Source organism: Podarcis filfolensis (assembly GCF_964270895.1).
Source record: "Podarcis filfolensis genome assembly, chromosome: 6".
Lineage (NCBI taxonomy): Eukaryota > Metazoa > Chordata > Lepidosauria > Squamata > Lacertidae > Podarcis > Podarcis filfolensis.
This window is the reverse complement of record NC_139609.1, coordinates 15,207,441-15,230,387: the sequence shown is the minus strand read 5'-3', so window position 1 is coordinate 15,230,387 and position 22,947 is coordinate 15,207,441.

Below are 22,947 nucleotides of genomic sequence, written 5' to 3'. Positions count from 1 at the left end.
GTTGGTTAAACATGGTAGGAATTGTAGCTCTGGGATGAATCCTCGTGGTTATTTGGGGAGGCCACGTGTGTTAGCTGTGCTTTGAATACTTAGTGTTTACAGCCACTGGCTTCCATAGGTATGATTGCATGGCTCTGCACAACCTAGTTCAGGGGTCAGCAAACCTTTTCAGCAGGGGGCTGGTCCACTGTTCCTCAGACCTTGTGGAGGGGCCGGACTATATTTTGAAGGGGAAAATAATGAACGAATTCCTATGCCCCACAAATAACCCAGAGATGCATTTTAAATATAATAATAATAATAATAATAATAATAATAATAATAATAATAATTATTATTATTATTATTATTATTTATTATTTGTACCCCGCCCATCTGGCTGGGTTTCCCCAGCCACTCTGGGCGGCTTCCACAAAGACCAAAAATACACTAATATGTCATACATTAAAAACTTCCCTTAAGATGTCTTCTGAATGTCAGGTAGTTGTTTATCTCTTTGACATCTGATGGGAGGGCACACATTCTACTCATGTAAAAACATGCTGATTCCTGGACCATCCGTGGGCCGGATTTAGAAGGCGATTGGGCCAGATCTGGCCCCTGGGCCTTAGTTTGCCTACCCATGACCTAGCTGATACAAAATAATTGTGCATGATACATGAGACACCACCATACATGGGTTATGACACAGCTTCTAAAAAAAAAAAATCAGTAATAGAGCACTGCACAGGAATACTCAGTGTAACGTTGACTGCATACTTACCATAGATTTAAAACACATTTAAAAAGCACATTGACAGTTGAATCATGGGAGTTGCATTTTGCTAAGGTTGCTGGGCATGTTAACTCTGTGAGGGGTATACTATAGTCCCAGGATCCTTTGGGAGAATCTATGTGTTTTAAATCTATGGCACCTTCAGTACTATGCTGTACTGTGCCAACGGAACTTGAGACGAAAATGGTAGCTGTTCCATTCGTATGAATTACACTGACGTTAGGAATATCAATTTTCCTAAATTGTTTTCTCTCCTATAAATGCTTTTGATAATCATCCAGTGTGTCTCCTTTCATTCCCTGCGTTTTTTGTTCTATCAGCACAGTGAGAAATGCCCCTGTTTTCATCACGCTTTATCTCCACTGTCACACATGGAATAAAAGTTCACAGGCGTTGCTTAGATCTTTTCCTTTATTCTCTCTTTTTAGGATTTGACCTGTATAAATCTAGTTAGGCTTCGTTGGTTTTTTTTTTTCTTCATTGTATAAAATGCAATCACTTTCCAATCTTTGAATAGGTTTTTCCCCCTTTTTTATTTTGTTCCCCACAGAATTTCATTGATCTTGTTGACAGTGTTTTACATTTTATCCTCCTCAAAATGTTCAGTAGATTCAGTCATTTGTCTCATATCTCCTTTTTCCTTTCAGTGTGACAGGAGCGTCTATTCTCATTTCATGAAGGGCTGTCTCCCCCACCATTTGATCATCTTGCTTCTGCACTTTTCTTCACTGGAAAACTGATAATAGCTGTTAAGGAATCATAAGATTCGTGGTTTTTATCTGTCTGCATTCTGGCTACAGTTCAACACAAAGTTACACTGTAATTCTCTACCCACTTACCGGGGAGAAAACCCAACTGAACACACTGGGGTTTACATCTTGAGTGCATGGGATTTCAGCAACAGACACACTTGAGCCCATTCACTTCTATGGTTGTAACTGCCCTGACCTCTGTGTTACATTTTGACATCTGCATTCCATTCAGTATCACAATCATAATAACTGAGAATACCGATCTACTAGAATTCTAGTTCAGCAAGAGATTGATTATACAGTGTGAAAATTAAATACGTTTGAATCAGACATTTTATTTTTATTTTTTATATCAATTTTATTAAATTTTCTGTTTTACAATTTAGAATACTCATTTAAACATTCTTAAAACATCAATGATTTCCCTTCTTCTTCTTTCCATGGTTCATTTTGCATATCGTAAGTCCCTGCATATTTTACATAAACTAAACCATTCAATATTCCATTAGTACACCCATCAAAACTTATTTACACTGTTGAATTTATCTTAATGCTGCCAACGTTTTCAAGTGTACACAATTCCCCCCATATATTTAAGAAACCTTTTTCAATATTCTCTAAACGTATGTTCTTCTTGTTCTCTTATTCTATATGTTAAGTCTGCAAGCTGCACATATTCCAACAACTGAAGTTGCCATTCTTCTTTAGTTGGGACCTTGCTTGTTTTCCACTTTGGGGCTAACAAAACATGGGCCACAGTAGTGGCATACATAAACAACCTTTTTTGACACCCGAGAATTTCTGTCTGAATTATCCCCAACAAAATAGACTTTGTTGTTGTTTGGAAAAGTACTTTTAAACTTTTTTTAAAAATTCATTATAGATTATTTCCCAATACCCTTTTACCCTTTTACAGGTCTACCACATATGAAAGAATGTTTCCTCAACCTTATTGCATCTCCACTTTAAATAAACCGATGTAAGAGCTGCCTTGCTGGATGAGATGAATCCGATGAATGTGAGGGGAGAGCATAGATGTGGCAGCTAGTTCCATGACATAAGGGTTCAAAATTCCCCGAGAAGCCTCCTTGAGTACACCAGGCTCGCGGCTGCAGATGTTTGCTTTCCAACATACATTAGACAATGGCACCGGCAACAGGAATCCATAGGAGAGGGTGGGCAGAGCCAATGGCAGACCTTGGTGTCTCACATTTCAGTGGTGCCCTGTGTGATGCCAAAATCTGGTGCCCCCTCTCACCTTCTGTTGGACTTCATCGTTGTGGTGCCTGCTGCAGCGCCCAGAAGCTCCACCTCTGGTGTGACCAAATGGGTCATACTCCCTTAGATCTGTTTTTGGTGGAGCTAGCTAGCTAGCCGATACTTGTTCTTTTCCTTCCAACTGAATAGGGCTCAGGTAAAGGGACCCCTGACCATTAGGTCCAGTCGTGGCTGGCTCTGGGGTTGCGGCGCTCATCTCGCTTTATTGGCCGAGGGAGCCGGCATACAGCTTCCGGGTCATGTGGCTAGCATGACTAAGCCGCTTCTGGCAAACCAGAGCAGCGCATGGAAACTCCATTTACCTTCCCGCCAGAGCAGTACCTATTTATCTACTTGCACTGTGGCGTGCTTTTGAACTGCTAGGTTGGCAGGAGCAGGGACCAAGCAACGGGAGCTCACCTCGTCGCTGCGATTCGAACTGCAGACCTTCTGATTGGCAAGCCCTAGGCTCTGTGGTTTAACCCACAGTGCCACCTGCGTCCCTATGAATAGGGCTCAGACTGAAGACAAAAGTGGAAATCTCTTGTTTATTTCAGAATTATTGCTTAAACAGTCATTCTGAAGCCCAACATGTGTCTTCTGTTGCTGGGGAATACCATTTCAGATTCCAGGTGGATCATCAAACATTCTTTAATGCCTTTCTAAATCAAATATATTTATGCAATATTTATATCAGGGTGAACATTCTTGCCTGTGGCCTTTTGGTCTGAGATGTTAACTGTATATGTCAGAGGGGCTATTCAGTGAGGGGATACATTCAAGCATATGCCCACCCACTGAAGCCTGAAATGCATCAGTCCAGCCAGTGCTGAGTCAACGATCAGTCTAGGCAGATTTTGTGCACCGAATGGGGAATGCACCGCCTTATCCTTTGCCTCAGGCAGCAAAATGACTTGGACTGCTCCTGCTTATTGGAACCATGATATAATCTTCAATATCTAATCACATGGCTGTTGCATTTGCTACTAAATATGGAGAGAATGGATGATTCTTGCCTACCCTTCATTGCAATCCCTTATTAGCCTGCACAGCAATTTCATTTCTCAGAAACAAAGCAATTTCATTTGCTAAGAACAAATAGAAACAATCAAGAGCATTATGAATGATATTTCTACAGAACGACTTAGTTCAAACAAAAGCAAATGGGAAAAATGTGAGTATTGTACATTCTGACAAGACCTTGACCTTGCTGATGTGGTCTAAAGGAAAGCATAGCAATACATATGACATCAGCTGGACTGCAGGATTTGCCAAAGGCCTTACCACAACTTTGAAAGACACATCACCATTTTTGTCCCCATATAGCACACGTAGGTTTGGGACCAATCCAAACACCTCATAGTGAGTTCAAGATAGAGGTGTGATTAAAACAACACATTTTCTGATTCACAGCTCATTTGTTATGCCATTATACTATGCTCACTCTTCCTCTGTTTGGATTGTTTAATGGAATGAATGAGCTTAATATAACATTTACTAAATTCTGTTGCAAGTCATCTATCAGATACTGTCACATATTGATTGCTACTGTATGCTAAATGCCAGATACTGTAAAATAGTTGAACTCTACTGCAAAAAGAAATCATTGAACAGGAAAAAGCTTCTGCTGAATACCAAGGATGTTATCAAACCAAACTTAAGTGCTTTCAAGTCCCACTGATTTTAACAGGTGAAAGTTAAGTCCTTTTTTCATTTCACCTTTTAAAATCAATGTGACTTTGAAATGCTTACGTCTTCCCTAGGGATCACACCCACAATAACTGGCAAATATTCGATGAATGACCAAACCATCAGGGAATATTGGAGGAATATCCACCACTTCAAGTCTCAGAGGGGAATTTTGAGGGTCATTTTTGCAGGAAAGTCATAGTAGCAGTAGGCCACTAGCTCTGGAAATACCTGCTCCAACTTAAAAGTGTCCTATCTTCTGAAGTGGGACCTTCTCAGTAGCAGCATCCTTTCTGTGCAATTTGTTTCCTGAAAAGACCTATAAGGTTCACTTACTTGTAGGGTCCAGGGGGTCTTGTTCTGACATGCCTTGGTAACCTCAGCTAATTTGGGCAACATTGCTGTAATAATTGCATGTTAACTAGATGTTATTTGCATTGTTTGGTTTTATTCTTACAGTTCTTTTACATTTGTATGCTGTTAGCATGATCCACTCCTGCAGACACAGGGAAGGATGGGCATGAGGCTAAAGAAGCTTTTCCACTCCTTCCTGGCCAGCCTTCAATATGCACCCAAAGGATATTTGTTGACCACAGCATGCTGACCATTTTCCATACCAGGAGACGCATGCACATTTCCTTAACTTTCATCGACCTTTTGACATCATTTCCCACCATGTCCCGCCAGAAATATATATATATATATATAGAGAGAGAGAGAGAGAGAGAGAGAGATGTTTTCTAAAAAAATGTTTAAAGGGAACTCTCATTTTGATTCAAGAAAATCACAATTTTGTAGTTAAATCGGGGAAAATGGTCAAAAGTACAAAGATTCACAAAATGTTTAGGGGTATGTGTACCCCTGCGTCCCCCCAGAAAAAGCACTGTGTGTGTGTGTGTTTGTGTGTGTGATATCAGCCAACTGAGGATAAGACATTATGCATCTGATGAAATCAACTCTAGTCCCCCCAAAAGTTTATATTATCATTCTATTATATAATGTTTATATTTAAAAGTTTATATTATCATTATTATATTATCATGGAGCAACCCTAATCCACAATCTGTGCTGCTTGGGCAATTATAATGGGATTTGTCCCCTGCTGGGCTCTAGCATTGGGTTTTCTCCCCACAGAAGCCCCCATTGCACCTTCTGAAACCACAGGCTGCTCTGAAGCTGCTGCTTTGGGCCCCTCTCCTGGGGGCTGCTTGGTAGGGTTTTTCCCCCAGCCAAAACTCACCAGAACTCTTATGTGGGTGCTGGCACCTCTCAGCTGGGCACCATTGTCATTCTCAGAGAATAAGCCAGGCATTCATGGTGAGTGTCAGCACCTCTTTTTCTAGAGAAATAGCACTGCTTATGGGATGTGGGTGGCGCTGTGTGTTAAACCACAGAGCCTAAGACTTGCTGATCAGAAGGTCGGCAGTTCGAATCCCCGTGACGGGGTGAGCTCCGTAGCTCGGTCCCTGCTCCTGCCCACCTAGCAGTTCGAAGGCACGTCAAAGTGCAAGTAGATAAATAGGTACCGCTCCAGCGATAAGGTAAACAGCGTTTCCGTGCGCTGCTCTGGTTTGCCAGAAGCGGCTTTGTCATGCTGGCCGCATGACCCGGAAGCTGTACGCCGGCTTCCTCGGCCAATAAAGCGAGATGAGCGCCACAACCCCAGAGTCGGTCACAACTGGACCTAATGGTCAGGGGTCCCTTTACCTTTATGGGAGTAAAGCAGTGGGACTCAGTGGGATGTGGGTGGCACTGTGGTCTAAACCACTGAGCCTAGGGCTTGCCAATTGGAAGGTCAGCGGTTTGAATCCCCACGATGGGGTGAGCTCCCGTTGCTCAGTCCCAGCTCCTGCCAAACTAGCAGTTCAAAAGCACCCCAAAAAGTGCAGGTAGATTAATAGGCACCACTCTGGCCGGAAGGTAAACTGTGTTTCCGTGCTTTGCTCTGGTTTTGCCAGAAGCGGCTTAGTCATGCTGGCCACATGACCCAGAAAAACTGTCTGCGGACAAACGCTGGCTCCCTTGGCCAGTAAAGTGAGATGAGTGCCACAACCCCAGAGTCATTTGGGACTGAACTTAACTGTCAGGGGTCCTTTACCTTTACCTTTTTATGGGAGAAAGGGCTCCATATTGGAAGGCACCAATGCTGCCGCTGCTGCCCCAGGAGCTGATTCTGCAGCCCCTGTCCTCAGGCCATGTGAAATCAGAGCACCCCAGGACGAAGGCAGACCCTGGGAAGCCTTCAAAGAAAGCAGGGTCATCACACTGAAAAGAGGGCACTTGGCAGGTTTGGTGGTGTTTCAGAGGTGAGTCAGGAGTGGTACGGGACCAGTCATGGATCTGCTAGATCTTAAGCCAGGGGTCAGCAAACTTTTTCAGCAGGGGGCCTGTCCACTGTCCCTCAGATCTTGTGGGGGGGCCGGAATATATTTTGAAAAAAATATATGAATGGATTCTTATGCTCCACAAATAACCCAGAGATGCATTTTAAATAAGAGCACACATTCTGCTCATGTAAAAACACCAGGCAGGCCCCACAAATAACCCAGAGATGCATTTTAAATAAAAGGACACATTCTACTCATGTAAAAACATGCTGATTCCCATGGGCTGAATTTAATAATAATAATAATAATAATAATAATAATAATAATAATAATAATAATAATTTTATTTATATCCCGCCCTCCCCAGCCAAAGCCAGGCTCAGGGCGGCTAACAACAATAAAATAGTACAACATTCTAAAATCATTTCATTATAAAAATAATTCAACTCAAAATGATGGCAACCATTAGGCTAAAGTTCTGTGAAGATTGCCAAAGGAGGGAGTCAGGCTGTGCCCTGACCAAAGGCCTGGTGGAACAGCTCTGTCTTGCAGGCCCTGCGGAAAGATGTCAAGTCCTGCAGGGCCCTAGTCTCTCGTGACAGAGCGTTCCACCAGATTGGAGCCACAGCCGAAAAAGCCCTTGCTCTAGTTGAGGCCAGCCTAACCTCTCTGTGGCCTGGGACCTTCAGGATGTTTTTGTTAGAAGGTGATTGGGCTGGATCCGGTCCCTGGGCCTTAGTTTGCCTACCCATGTCTTAGTTTGCCTACCCATTCTGCTGCAACATCCTGGAAGAGGCACAGTAAAAAGAGGGGGCCCTCCATTTTCTGTCCTGACTTTCTGCCCCACCAATAGGGTTCAGATGCAGTGGTGGTTCCAACTCTCAAATCCGTCCCAGGGCAGAGTTAAGATTTCCCTGTTAGTTCAGCAGTGAATAGACCTTAGGCTTGTTCAATCTATTCTCTATGTGTGTGTTTGTAGAGCTCCACTTTCTGCCAGCCAGAGGCAGGTGCAAATGGCCTATGGTTAGAATTAAAGAGCTGGCTGCCTGCATCTACATTCTGAGTCTAGATATTTGTTTTCAATACCAGTAGTGTGCCCATAGCCCTTCTGCATCAAAGTCCATGTCTGTCTAGTTTTCAGCATTTCAACAGCATAATTAAGGTGGGATAAATTCATTTTTAAAAAGCAGAGAATCACCTTGCCAACAAAGGTCCGTATAATTAAAGCTATGGTTTTCCCAGTAGCGATGTATGGAAGTGAGAGCTGGACCATAAAGAAGGCTGATCGCCGAAGAATTGATGCTTTTGAATTATGGTGCTGGAGGAGACTCTTGAGAGTCCCATGGACTGCAAGAAGATCAAACTGATCCATTCTGAAGGAAATCAGCCCTGAGTGCTCACTGGAAGGACAGATCCTTATGCTGAGGCTCCAATACTTTGGCCACCTCATGAAAAGAGAAGAGTCCCTGGAAAAGACCCTGATGTTGGGAAAGATGGAGGGCACAAGGAGAAGGGGACGACAGAGGATGAGATGGTTGGACAGTGTTCTCGAAGCTACCAGCATGAGTTTGACCAAACTGCGGGAGGCAGTGGAAGACAGAAGTGCCTGGCATGCTCTGGTCCATGGGATCACGAAGAGTCAGACACGACTAAACGACTAAACAACAACAACAACAAAATTCATTTTGTTGTTGTTGTTGTTAAACAATTTCGAGTCAAAAATATTTTGCTTGTCTACTGGAAATCTCTCAGAGATCTCCCAACAGATCTAAGTCTGCTCACCCCATGCCACCTAGCCTTGAAGGTATATCGGAGTTGCCTGCTATTTTAGCCCAAACTATATTACACACTGAGATCCTGTGGCATATTGATTTCCACTGATTCTGATAAACAACAGGCAAAACAAGAATGCAACAAAACCACAAATATAATAAAATAAGACAGCTGGGAGTATTTTCCCAGAAGACTTTTTTTATGAATAATGAAGGTGATCAAGAACCAAACCACATCAGAATAATTGATCTTCAAAGACCATGTTATAACACAGAAAGATATTTTGTTAATGGAAATTGCTACCAGGAATGCTGCCACCACATAACTTCAGAAGCAAAGTTAAAAGCTTCTGGGGAATATCAAACAACACATTCTGTGTTCATTAAAACAGTTTTGCTTCATCTAAATCACTGTTACAGATGCCATTTAAGTTTCCTCTCCAAGCTGTTGCTACCAAACTCCCCCTGTCTTAAACCTTTCTTTTGAATGCTGTATAATTATTTCTCTTTTATAATTCATTAGAGCGTCCCAGTGGTTGGATCTCGTCCAGGTCTCTATTTTCCTTCCACATTATTGGCAAAAGACATTTTTAAGAAAGGAGATGAAATTGTACTGGAATTTTGCCAGTTGTAGCCCATTTAATCAAAATCATTTCTTGGTGCATGGGTTATTACCAAGTCGTAGTCTTATACTGGCTAAATAATTAACTGGTAATTAAGAAATCCAAAATTATATGGATGCCCTTGAATTCCTCGCATAATTTGCTTGCTTGAATCTCAGTTTGTGTTTGTGTGAGAGAGAGTGTGTATCCATCCACACATGCATAATGAATGCAGATAACAGTTTATAGCATATTGTCTGTCCTGATGGACCTAAGATGCTGTAAATATCATATTAATTCTGAAACTCTGACATATCCTACAGTGGTTTGTGCACCATTCTTCTGTTTGATGACTCTCCTGGTAACCATGGGCAACAAAGCATTCCATGCAAACGTGTGGCCAGGCTGATGGAAGAGAGGGATATTGGATCATTCCATCCTCCTTCAACTAGTGCACATGATAGTAGTAGTAGTAGTAGTTGTTGTTGTTGTTATTATTAGCCTGCTAGGAGGCCAGCACCATGTGTTTCCTCTTCCAAAGGAGAGAGGAAGCCCCCATCTCTAAAGCTAGCATGGAAATGCAGGCTTCTGTAGTCTTAACAAGCAGATGAGTGACTTTAGTAGACTTATTCACAAGACTGGTTTACACAATCTTCTTATCACCATCAAATTTATATGCCAGCCTTCCTTCCAAATCCAGGGTTGCAAACACAACTGTGTTAAAAATAATACCATTATAAATTCAGTAGAAACATATTTGAAATATTTGAAGGCATCTAAAAACACTCAAAAACAATTTAAAACACATGAAATCATGTGTCCTGATATACCCACTGGAAGAGATATGTTTTTTAGAGAAAAGTGATGAAAAACCTAGACAGGATCTTAAAAAGCAGAGACATCTGCCAACAAATGCACCACTCTGGCGAGACAGTCTGCAGGCAGGTAGGGTCTCAGCCTGCATACCAGATGGAAATGGTAGACAGCTGCCCTTGACACAGAATTGACCTGCACCTCCATGGACATCTGTGAGTCCAAAATGACTCCCAGGCTGTGCACCTGGTCTTTATGGGCACAGTTACCCCATTCAGGACCAGGGAGTCCTCCACACCTGCCTGCCCCCTGTCCCCCCAAAACAGTACTTGTGTCTTGTCAGGATTCAACCTCAATCTGTTAGCTGACATCCATATTTACACTTACGTTTCCAGAGACAGCTCCATGTCTTCCTTCCAGAAAGCTGCAGAAAAAAGGAAGGAAGGAAGGAAGGAAGGAAGGAAGGAAGGAAGGAAGGAAGGAAGGAAGGAAGGAAGGAAGGAAGTGCTCAGACATGGAATTTTAAAGTGTAGTCTGTGCCTGAAATGTGTGGAGGACAGTTAAGTGTGGATAAGACCTCAGTGGAACATCCAATTCTTTCTCCCCCATTAATTTGCCTATATAATGTGTGCATTTCAAGTCTTTAGATGACAGAAAAAATGGAAATGTGTAGGCGGAATATGACATAGTTTATCCTCCATTTTTCCCCACATGATGCTGACAGAAATTAGGAGACTTCAGACACTTCAACTCTTTATCTTCATGTAACAGTGTAAAAAAACCCCCACATGTAACTGGTTCTGAGATTTTGGGTCAGTCTGCAGCTGAAAATCAATACAAATGTTTCCGCTTTCGTACAGAAAAAGTCTAGTAGCCACTCTCCATTTCATACATATGGTTTTGTAAAGTTCCCCTTCAGAAATATATCTTCTTTGATCAATTTTTCACTGAATACATCACTAAATTTGGGCTTGATGCTTTTCGAAATAACTTAATTGCTTTTAACGTTTCATTCTTAGTTGTGAGTGTTACATTAAGCACATTAAGATGTTGAGGGACATTTTTTTAAAAAAACTGTTATCTGTGAATCACCATCCTACTGTGCCCTGTCAAGCCTTTCATAAATGCTTCAAACAATCTGGAATGTGAGAATATTTCTCCTTCTGAAATGCCAGCCTGAGTGATGGCAATACATTTTTATTATTATTACAGGGTTTTAGGATGCCCTTTCCTCATTAAATCTGAGAAGAAGAAAAATGGAAATTGTCACGTAGAGCATGTATTAATGGGAACCAAAAAAAAGCAACACCAGACATGCATTAAATAGCTTTGGCTTCCCATCAGGATAGCTTGATGGTAGGGAAAGCCAGTATTATCGGAATAATCTTGCAGATAAGAACAGGCCTTTCGCCCCCACGTAACTCACCTTGATACTACAGGAAAATGGTGGGTTTTGCACATTATTGACTTGGAAGACACCTTTGTGAAATGAAACGAATAACAAGGGTTTTCTTCAGCTGGAACTCACTGGAACTCAGTTCTGGCACCTCTCAGGTGGGCACCAATACCATTGCGTGGACAGGCGGAGTCCCCCAGATCCCGAGCGGGCCCCCCCTGTCATGTGGAATAACGACTCAAGACAACGTGCTATGGGATTAAATTGGCCACAACTTTATTAAATTTCAAATGTGGGTAGACCTTGGCTCAGGCATTGGGCGTTATCCCTCCCCAGTCCCCAACCGGGGATCTAGGGAGCATCAGGGTTATCCAGTGGGGGGGGGATGGGCCGGCTCTGGAGAACATATGTTCAAGCAGAGATAGCCGCCCCCGTTACGCCATCACCGCAGGGGAGAGCAATGACGACCTTTCAAAGCCTCCCTTCAGAAACCCCTTTAATGGGGAACCCTGGTATCGCCGCTGCAAAGAGGAAGATAGACTAAAGGATTCCGCCCAAGGCCTGATACCGCCAAAGTTGTGACATTTTGCCACGGGAAAGGCAAAACCTGCCAATGCAGGGGAATTCCTTTCCGGCCCTTTAACAGCGACCTTAACATAGCAGCGCCCACATACCTGTGAAGGAAAGTTAACCTGCAAAACCTGTGAAGAAAAGTTAACCTGCAAAATAAGACATTAACTGAGGGTGGGTAGGGTGGGAGAAGCTCTGGAGCCAAGTGAGGATTCCCAGGTAAGATCCTCCCTCTACTGTGTGGGCAGGTAGTCCCTCCCCTACCTGGCCTGGTCTCCTTGGCAACGCTTCCCCCAGGCGGGATTGGACAACTGACTGGGGTTGGCGGAGACCTCCAGGTATCCCACCTGAGGGAAGGCGAAGCCAAGCCTATGCTGATGGAGCCGCTCCAGATCTAGGGGCTACGCGCATCCACGCAAAGGGTGCCCCCCGTTTTATGCGGGGAGCGGTCATTATAAAAGAGCAAGGGAAGTGTTATTTGTGAGTTAAAGCCCCTCTTTTTCTAGAAAAATAGCACTGTGCCCACATCTCTTAGAACCCCTTGAAGTTCTCCTCTATTTTTGACCATAATTAGATCCACACACTCAAACCCAGCTTAGCTATCCAATTATTATATGATTGCTGTACGACTGATGGGCTGCAACATCTCAGTGGCTTGCTGTCACAATTGTGTAGTGTTTTTAGTAAATAAAAATGCTCATATCTCTTCCAGCTTGGACTACATGTTTGGATACAAAATATTACAGTGTGTGCTCTCTTCCAAAAGATGTGCTCCTATTCAGTACTCCACCCAGTCATTGTGACCAATCAGAGCTTTGCTTCCACCTCAAAGCTCTGATTTTGTTATATATATATATATGCACTTTACATCTGCAAATCCTGGGGTTCCCGCAGACCAGGCAGATACCTCAATCTTCTTTCCCAGTGACCTCATTTTGGTTACAGCCCTGTCAGCATGCAGCAAATGAGTTAGATATTAGGAGTGATACTCAAGTCTCAGCATGTTTTATTGGATTTTCAGATGCTGACAAATGAAGATGTGGAGAGGGTGCTTGACACAAACCATACAATAGCCTCCACTGTCCACTTTGTCTTGTGTTAGGATGCAGAGGATTCGTGGCTTGGGTGCTAATAATAAATATTGCTTCTCTAAAGGAGAGTAACTCTCTGTAATGAGAGCTGGCTGTAGTGAAGCTTCCAATGAGAAAGTCTCCGCTGAATTCTTGTGATCAAAATTATTATAGACCATTATCTAGTAATATGGCATCAAGGAAATAGATGTAGATTTCTCAATGCTCCTATGCACCCTCACTCAAAAGTAAAGCCCCAATCAGCATGTATACAGGATTATAGCCTGTGGTATGGTTGGAAAAGCAGGCAGGTTGCAGGGTGTCCTTACTGGGATGTACTTGTAAATCATTTGGTTGCACCTCTACAGTCCAGAGTTCACATGAATTGATACCTCAAGGACCACGTCTTTCCATATGAAGCTACCTGGACTCTGCATTCATCATCTGAGGCCCTTCTTTGTGTGCCTCCTCCATGAGCGGTCCAGAGAGTGACAACACCAGAACAGGCCTTTTCTGCAGTGGCCCCCCATTTGTGGGATGCTCTTCCCAGGGAGGTTTGGCTGGCACCTTCATTATACAGTGGTACCTCAGATTACAAACACCTTGGGTTACAAACACTTTGGGTTACAGACTCCGCTAACCCGGAAGTAGTACCTCAGGTTAAGAACTTTACCTCAGGATGAGAACAGAAATCACGCTCCGGTGGCGCAGCAGCAGCAGGAGACCCCATTAGCTAAAGTGGTACCTCAGGTTAAGAACGGTTTCAGGTTAAGAACAGACCTCTGGAACAAATTAAGTTCGTAACCAGAGGTACCACTGTACACCTTTAGGTGCCAGGCAAAAAACATTCCTCTTTAACCAAGCCTTTGGCTGACTGACATCTGATGCTCTTTTAAAATGCGTTGGAGGGAGGAGGGCAGGAATATTGAGTTGTTCTTTTAATTTTTATTATGGATTTTGTGTTTTTATGTGTTGTGAACTGCCATGAGACCTGCAGGTACAGGACAGTATACAAAATTAATAAATAGTTGTAGTACTAGTAACAATAGTCCTTTGTATATATGTTTTTTAAAAAAATGACACAAATTCCCTCCATAAAGAAAGACATGAGGTTTTGGTCATGCTTTATTTAAGGCATGTATTTTTCTATTCACAGCAAGTGTTTCCTCTCCTATGGAAGCATTGTGCCAAAGCCCAGAGACAGGTTTAGCACCTCAGGGAGAACTAAGCCAATGTTATATCACATTCCTACTGAGGAAGTGTGCTTAAATAGCAAATCTGGAAGGGAAGAAGAAGAAAAAACACCTGCAAGTTAAAATGTGATGGGGAATAATGAGAACTCAGAATCAATTTGAGCAAGTACTGTGTGAAGTAATGAGGAAGGAATACTATTAATTTTTTTCTCCATGGGGAATAACCCCCCAAAATACCCTAAGCTACAATCAAGGTAAGTGACTCTTGCATCAGACATGTGACATTTTTGCATGTGTGAGCTTTCATGTGATCCGTTTGTCTACAGTTAGTTTTCCGGGTCATGTAGCCAGCATGACTTAACCTCTACTGGCCAGAGTGCCACAACGCACGGAAACGCTGTTTACCTTCCTGCCACAGCAGTACCTATTTATCTATTTGCACTGGCGTGCTTTACAACTGCTAGGTTGGCAGGAGCTGGGACAAAACAACAGGAGCTCACCCCGTCGCAGGGATTCGAACCGCTGACCTTCCAATCAGCAACTTTTTCCAGCTGTGGGCTGGTCCACCGTCCCTCAGACCATGTGGTGGGCCGGACTATATTTCGGGGGGATGGATGAATTCCTATGCCCCACAAATAACCCAGAGATGCATTTTAAACAAAAGGACACATTCTACTCATGTCAAAACACACTGATTCCCAGACCGTCCGCAAGCCGGATTGAGAAGGTGATTGGGGTGCATCTGGCCCCAGGCCTTAGGTTGCCTACCCCTACCCAAGAGGCTTAGTGGTTTAGACCACAGTGCCACTGGCATCCCCCTAGATTTCATGTGATACCCATCTATCAATGGCATATGTGGGCTGTTTCATGAGGTAGCTACTGGATTACCCCATCCTTGCATAAAACTAGATGCAGAGATTAGCATGTTAAATAAGCCTAGGTATCAGTTCTCATGCTAGGTTCAAGGGATGGGGGAGTGAATCAAATGTTGTGATAAAAGTAAAGCTGATGGGTATAAACTATTCCCCTATGGGCAAAACTATAATCACAAAGAGGAATTGGCATAAGACTCAGTGAAATCCTCTTCCATCGGTCCCCATTCAGCTCTTGGCTCACATATATGAGTGCTATAACAGGGTGCTCTCACTCATTATCTCCTGCGGGTTACTAGAGCCTTGAGTGCCCAACACTATTCAGAGACCAGATTGTAGTACAAGCTAGAAGTTCAACAAAAATCAATAAAGAACAATTACCTCAAAGTGGATCCAACTGGCTATAGTGCATAAATACGAAACACCAAATATGGGCCAACAGAGGGAGGAGATGAGCAAAGAACAAAATAATTTGCACACACAACATTCCCAACTCATGGCAGCACTCTCATCATCCCCTCTTGTCTCCCAATCTGGTGTTTTTTTCATCGTGACTGGCAGTCTCTGTTGCGGCACTCATCTTGCTTTAATGGCTGAGGGAGCCGACATTTGTCTGCAAACAGTTTTTCCAGGTCATGTGGCTAGCATGACTAAGCCGCTTCTGGCGAAACCAGAGCAGCGCATGGAAAGACCGTTTACCTTCCCGCCGGAGCAGTACCTATTTATCTACTTGCACTTTGACGTGCTTTCGAACTGCTAGGTTGGCAGGAGCTGGGACTGGGCAACGGGAGCTCACCCAGTCACGGGGATTCAAACCACCGACCTTCCAATCGGCAAGCCCTAGGCTCTGTGGTTGAGACCACAGCACCACCCCCATCCCGCAAACCTCTTACACCAGTGCAGGTTTTCTAGGAAAAGAGATGCCGGGACTCACCATGAACACCTCCCTCATTCTCATAGAGTGATAATGGCACCTGCCTGAGAGGTGCTGGAACTGAGTTCCAGTGAGTTCCAGCTGGGGGAAGCCCTGCTCTTACCCACCCTAGTGAGAGCCAGCGTGGTGTAGTGGTTAAGAGCGGTGGACTCATAATCTGGTGAACCAGGTTTGATTCCCCGCTCCTCCACATGCAGCTGCTGAGTGACCTTGGGCTAGTCACACTTCTCTGAAGTCTCTCAGCCTCACTCACCTCACAGAGTGTTTGTGGTGGGGGAGGAAGGGAAAGGAGATTGTTAGCCACTTTGAGACTCCTTCGGGTAGTGATAAAGCGGGATATCAAATCCAAACTCTTCTCCTTCTTCTTCTTCTTCTTCTTCTTCTTCTTCTTCTTCTTCTTCTTCTTCTTCTTCTTCTTCTTCTACGCTACCTACCAGCTGTAATCAGAAATTTTCAGCCAATTTCCAAATGCACAAATACCCTCCATGGCTAACAGAGAGGAGGAGGGGAGGGGGAGGGGAAACACAATAGCCAATCAGAGCCTCCAGAAAATTTCCTACCCCACCTCACAATGGGGAAGTGGTAGATAGATGATAGATAGATAGATAGATGATAGATAGATAACACTGTTTTATTGCTCTTCGGGTATATTTTTGTCTTAATGCAAATTGTTTTTCCATTGTAAACAGTGTATACCACATTGAGTTTTAAAAGATATTAAATGTTTTAAAAAACCTTTTAAATTGGTGGTGGAGAATTTATGGCAAATGGACCTATCTTGGACCTCCAGAGGGTCCATTTTAGCCCATCAGGCTGTTTTTCCCAAACAATGGGGAAGTGGTATAAACCCAATGCTGTTGCCTAGAGAGCAGGCAGGATTGTAGCTTTGCTGGTGGGCAAGAGAAGCACAGCGAGGTGCCGCGACCAGAGTTAATAGCCCCCATGCAACTTCCCCAGCTGTGTTTCCTCTTGTTGGAACACTGAAGCTATTCATGCCACGCTTCTCCCTGAATGGGCGAAAGATTAAAGTCCCACCCCTCCCGCCAGCCAAGTGTCGGAAGAGCAGCAAACTCCATAAAGGGAAATAATTTCTTCCAGCTTATTCAGTCATCTTCCTGCTCTGCTATGTCTCCACTTTCATTTCCAAATTGTTCTCATAAATTTGCATAATAATAGTTTGCAGGCAGCCAGGTTTGAAAGACAAGGAAGCTTATGCATAAATTTGTGTCCATTTTAAGTGGACCCCACTTTAACTAGGAAGACTAGAAAGCTGGGGCTTTCATTGTGAAAAGTTCTGTGCCAGATACTTGTAGGTGCTCAGCATATGCATTCCTACTGACGCTGCTCAACATCTGGTGAAAAAGAAGAGCTTTTTGCAATAGGACTTTAAACCTAAAATGCTCTGGTTAGGGAAGAGGGAGGAAAAGAGATGTTACTAGGTGGGGTGTCTAATCATTTTACATCTCGCCGCTCTTGTTTTATTGCAGGCGACTCAGTGGCATCTGGTGCTGGCAACAGACAGAGGATGGATGTTGGGCCATTCGGTCTAGAGATATTTAATTGATGGGCTGATTCAACTCCTATTAAACCTAGTGAGGGGAAAAAGGCTGCATTGGGCCCTGACAGCATCATAATAACAGCACATTAGTATTGCCTACAAATGAGATTTGGTCACCAGAGCATGAATGCTTTTAGAATGCTTTTATGGGGCTTTGTCTAGTGCACTTAGCATGTACATAGAGATGCCAATGACATTCTAAGTATCTTGACATTGATAATAAAACACACTAAAACAAAATGGTTTGGCCAAACAGAATATCCAGACCAGCCTTTTACTGCCAATTTCTATCTTCATTTGTCAGCGCAAACATGGCTATCACTCATGTTGCTTGACTCTCACAATCTGTGTCTGCATCTCCCATGAATGACTCAGGCATAGTGACATCATTTCTTTGATGACTGTCATATTCCTTGACTTCTGCCCTTGAACTATGGGCAGCCTCTGTGTCTATCTCTTACCAATACCCACTGAGATGCGCTGTGGCCAGGTGTTCAGGTTGACTATGGGGCATCAGCCTGTGTAAATATCAGCTGATCTCTTGCGCATTTTCCAAATTTTCACAGATGAAAGCAGGAAAAGCCCTAACCTTATAGCAAGGGCTGCCTTCTTCCATCACAAACTGCAGAAGGCACTAGTCAAGCTGGTATTTGCTGCATTCATTTGTTCTTGAAGAAGCTTTCCCAGCACTGTTTTAAAAGAGCAGGAATCCAATAGCCTCTGGCAACAAGCAATTCATAGAAACAAAGTTGGAAGGGACCCTGAGGGTCATCTAGTCCAATTGCCTGCAATGTGGGAATTTTTTGCCCGAGGTGGGGCTTGAACTCATGACCCTGGGTTTAGAAGTCTCATGCTCTACCAGCTGAGCTGTCCTGAACAATTGCATGCAGTTGAGTGAGCAAGCTGGTGGAGGATGGATGTCAATCTACTATGTTTAGCATAGAAAGCAGTCATTGTCCACAAGCCTCCAGCAGGCTAATAACTTATGTGAGCTCATTTACAAGCCTGTTTCAAAAGCCAAGGAGTTATATTTCTTTAGTTTAAATATGGAGAGCACAAAATATGGTTTGAAGCTCAACATCAAAAAAACGAAGATCATGGCCACTGGTCCCATCATCTCCTGGCAAACAGAAGGGGAAGAAATGGAGGCAGTGAGAGATTTTACTTTCTTGGGCTCCATGATCACTGCAGATGGTGAGAGCAGCCACGAAATTAAAAGACGCCTGCTCCTTGGGAGAAAAGCAATGACAAACCTAGACAGCATCTTAAAAAGCAGAGACATCACCTTGCCAACAAAGGTCCGTATAGTTAAAGCCATGGTTTTCCCAGTAGTGATGTATGGAAGTGAGAGCTGGACCATAAAGAAGGCTGATCGCCGAAGAATTGATGCTTTTGAATTATGGTGCTGGAGGAGACTCTTGAGAGTCCCATGGACTGCAAGAAGAACAAACCTATCCATTCTGAAGGAAATCAGCCCTGAGTGCTCACTGGAAGGACAGATCGTGAAGCTGAGGCTCCAATACTTTGGCCACCTCATGAGAAGAGAAGACTCCCTGGAAAAGACCCTGATGTTGGGAAAGATGGAGGGCACAAGGAGAAGGGGATGACAGAGGATGAGATGGTTGGATAGTGTTCTCGAAGCTACCAGCATGAGTTTGACTAAACTGCGGGAGACAGTGGAAGACAGAAGTGCCTGGCGTGCTCTGGTCCATGGGGTCACGATGAGTCGGACATGACTAAATGACTAAACAACAACAACAGTTTAAATATATGCTAGGGGGGAAAATTGTTCAGGAATCTGCTATCAGTAGTTGCAAATGAGCTCACCACTATTTATTTATTTAGCTTGTTACTTAATTAGTATTCATTTTACAATCTCAGGGTGGGTTACAAAGCAGTTAAATGCAAACAACTTAAGAAAGAGTACAGATAAAACATACATAGAATCAACTGCAACTCGGTCATAAAACATGTCTTATTGAGCCAACAGAGCTCCTCACCAAAACAGAAACTCATGTTTGTGTCTCAAAAAAGCCCAAGAAAATGGGTGAATCGAAAGCTGGGATTGGAATATCAGCAGAGTCAGTGCCATGATTGCCTCCCAGAAGAAGACATTCCATAACTGGGTTGCAACCATGGAGAAGGACTATTTGATAGCATGTCAACTTACAATCCACTCTCAGATGCATTCCTGTCAATTCTTTCTCCTTGGCTGAAAACTCTGCTCTTCAGATCTGTCCTGTTCATTGCTCTCATGCTGGCATGTATTACTCATCAGGGCATAAGCAGGTAGATGAAGGTGGGTTGTAATGGCATCAAAAGCAGAGTCAAGGATTGGCAGCTGCTTCAGGGACAGTACTAAAAAGTTTCATTGGGTAGAATTCAGTGGGGAGGGAAGGGGTCTGGCCAACTGCCTCAGACCCTCCCTCTGTCCAGGCAAGGGCCAAGGAGGTGGCATAGCTGGTAGTCTGGATTAGATTTCTTTGTGGTTCCCCCCATTTACCCCCAAGGGAACTGATTCCATCTACCTTCTTCAACCAATTCCATTTGCTTTGGTCCGTCCCCCCCCCCCCCGGATCTGTCTCAAGATTCTAGCACCTTCCAAAACAGTGCCATACTTTTGCTCTCTATCCAAATTGTCATTGCAGGGCAGATCTGATATGGTAAAGAGTCCTTTGATGGTTCTTGTTGGTAATCTTACTGCTGAAGCCCAATATTTGCCCCATGTTGTTCCCACAACTTGCTACCCAACTAAATACATTGTACAGTGGTGCCTTGGGTTAAGAACTTAATTCATTTTGGAGGTCCGTTCTTAACCTGAAACTGTTCTTAACCTGAAGCACCACTTTAGCTAATGGGGCCTCCTGCTGCCGCTGCGCCGCCAGAGCACGATTTCTGTTCTCATCCTGAAGCAAAGTTCTTAACCTGAAGCACTATTTCTGGGTTAGCGGAGTCTGTAACCTGAAGCCTATGTAACCTGAAGCGTATGTAGCCCGAGGTACCACTGTACTTTAGGAATATGCACACTTCTGAAATACACAGAAAACCTATACACAGTATGGCTTTTAATGGCCCAGATCAGATCACAAGTTTAGAATTGATATGTGTTGAGATATACACTGTAATACATCGAAATTGAGTGCCCAGAGGGGGCGGAGATAATTATGTACTATGTATATACGTCACCCAGATTTGAGCATCTGCACATGGCTAGAGTATTAAAATGTTCCATGTTCACCGGAGTAGAGATCATTATAACTCTATGAAAAACCCAGATAATCAAAGAGATATGTAATGCTTTCCAAGCTATGGAAGCCAAGGTCTATTAAACTTCCATAATTAGCAGTCATTTATTAAGAATACATTTCATAATTTTTTGAAAATCACTTTTTACATAAATAGCAGGAAAGCACCCAACCAGATTAATAGCTCTGTGCATTCTTGCCAAGGTTCCTGCTTAATTAAAACTTCGTCTTTTTCGTACAACAAATGAAAAGGAAAAATTATACGCTAATGCAAGGATTTTTTTTAAAAGGGGGGGGAATCAAACAAACTTTCTCTGAAAGTAATAAACCTTCTGTTCGCTGGGTTTATGAATAAGCATAACTTTTCTATTGGTAAACAGTTTCCATATTCCAATTAGGGTGGCTTAAAGCACAGTTTTGTTGCTATCATGTAGGTTCCTTCTGTGGTGAAACACCATGCGGATTTCAACAGTAGCAATCATATACAGTAGGGACTGTTCTATTTGGATGAATGAAGTACTGTCATACCAACCCTCAGGCTGTGCTCAGCCAGTCCCTCCACAAGCAGTCAAAGGGGCAGCCCTGGCTGTCAGCTTCCTCCTCTTTAATTGAAGTGTTGACCCTTGCAGAACTCAGCAGGGAGGTGGATGGCAACAAAACCAGAATTAGTTGGCTCTGTCTGTAATTGGCTGCTTTGGGTCTCCTTGCCTTCCATCCTACCAGTCCCAATGGGTACCAGACACCATCATTTATTTTATTTCAACATTCCTTGCAGTCCTTTATGGCAGATCAGGATAACTATTCCTGTTTTGTGGGAGGTGGGGGAATCTCAGGCCAAGAGAGAGAATTTTCAACAACAACAATTTATTTATACCCAGCCCATCTGACTGGGTTTCCCCAGGCACTCTGGGCTGCTTCCAGCACATATAAACACATAATAAGATATCAAAATTTTTAAAACTTCCCCATACAGGGCTGCCTTTAGGTGTCTTCTAAAGGTTGTATAGTTCTTTATCTTGACATCTGATGGGAGGAAATTCCACAGGTTGGGAGCCTCTACCGAGAAGGCCCTCTGTGTCTGGTTCCCTGCAACTTCACTTCTCACAGTGAGGGAACAGCCAGAAGGCCCTCAGAGCTAGATCTCAGTGTCTAAAGCCACTTCAGTCAAGGGGTGAGATTCACCTAATCAACTCCTTCAGTGGAAGCCCTGTGCGAGAACTTGTGCTTGTGTAAAGAAACTTATCGCCCTCTCCACTGCACACATCTCCCGTCTCAATTGGCTCTGGAGAGGTGTTGGGAGAACCCTCAAAACAACACAGTTGTGATGATTGGAAGAGCACAATGTTGAATTCTGCTGTAGGTCTTGTTGAGTAGCATTTCTGTCACAGGTGGAACACTCCTCCCTAAGCACTGGGAAAAAAATGGAGTTGGAAAGTACCTTAGAGATCATGTATTCCAATCCCCTGATTGGTGTAGGATCTTCTCGGGGAGAAAGTTGGCTACAAAGAATCTCTCTTCCTGGCACCTAGTTTTCAATGTGGAGGAACTGTTATGCATTGGAATATTCCATTACCTGACACACACATCCCTGGAGTGGCGTAGTTCAGACTCAAGTTTACCACCACTGTGAAAACTAGGCAAACAATTCTGAGAACTATTCCTTGCTGCTAAGGTGGGGAAACTTTGGTCCTATAGTTGCTACTAGCCTACAGCTCCTATAAGTCCTAGCTAACTTAGGCAATGGTCAGGAATGATGAGACTTGTAGTCGAACATCAGGAGGCTCCTAGGTCATCCTAATGAGTTTCCAACAAATGGTGAAATTTGAATTTGGGACTTCTGAGTTCATAAAACAGCCCTTAGCAAGAATGTTAGCATAGCTCGCCAAGAACAATCCTAACCTTTTGATGCAGTGAGTTACAGAATGAAGCAGGAGCACCAGTTCATAGAGTAAGACTGAAAGCTTTTTCTCTGACTAGGACAGGGATGGGCATGCTCCAAGCTTGCAGTCTACCTTGTTTGTTAGCAGAATCACAAGACTTACCAATCAGAGCCAGATGCAAATGACATACAGGGAGAATGTCAAAAAAAATGTCAAAGCCTAGGATTCTGTTTTCAGTACCA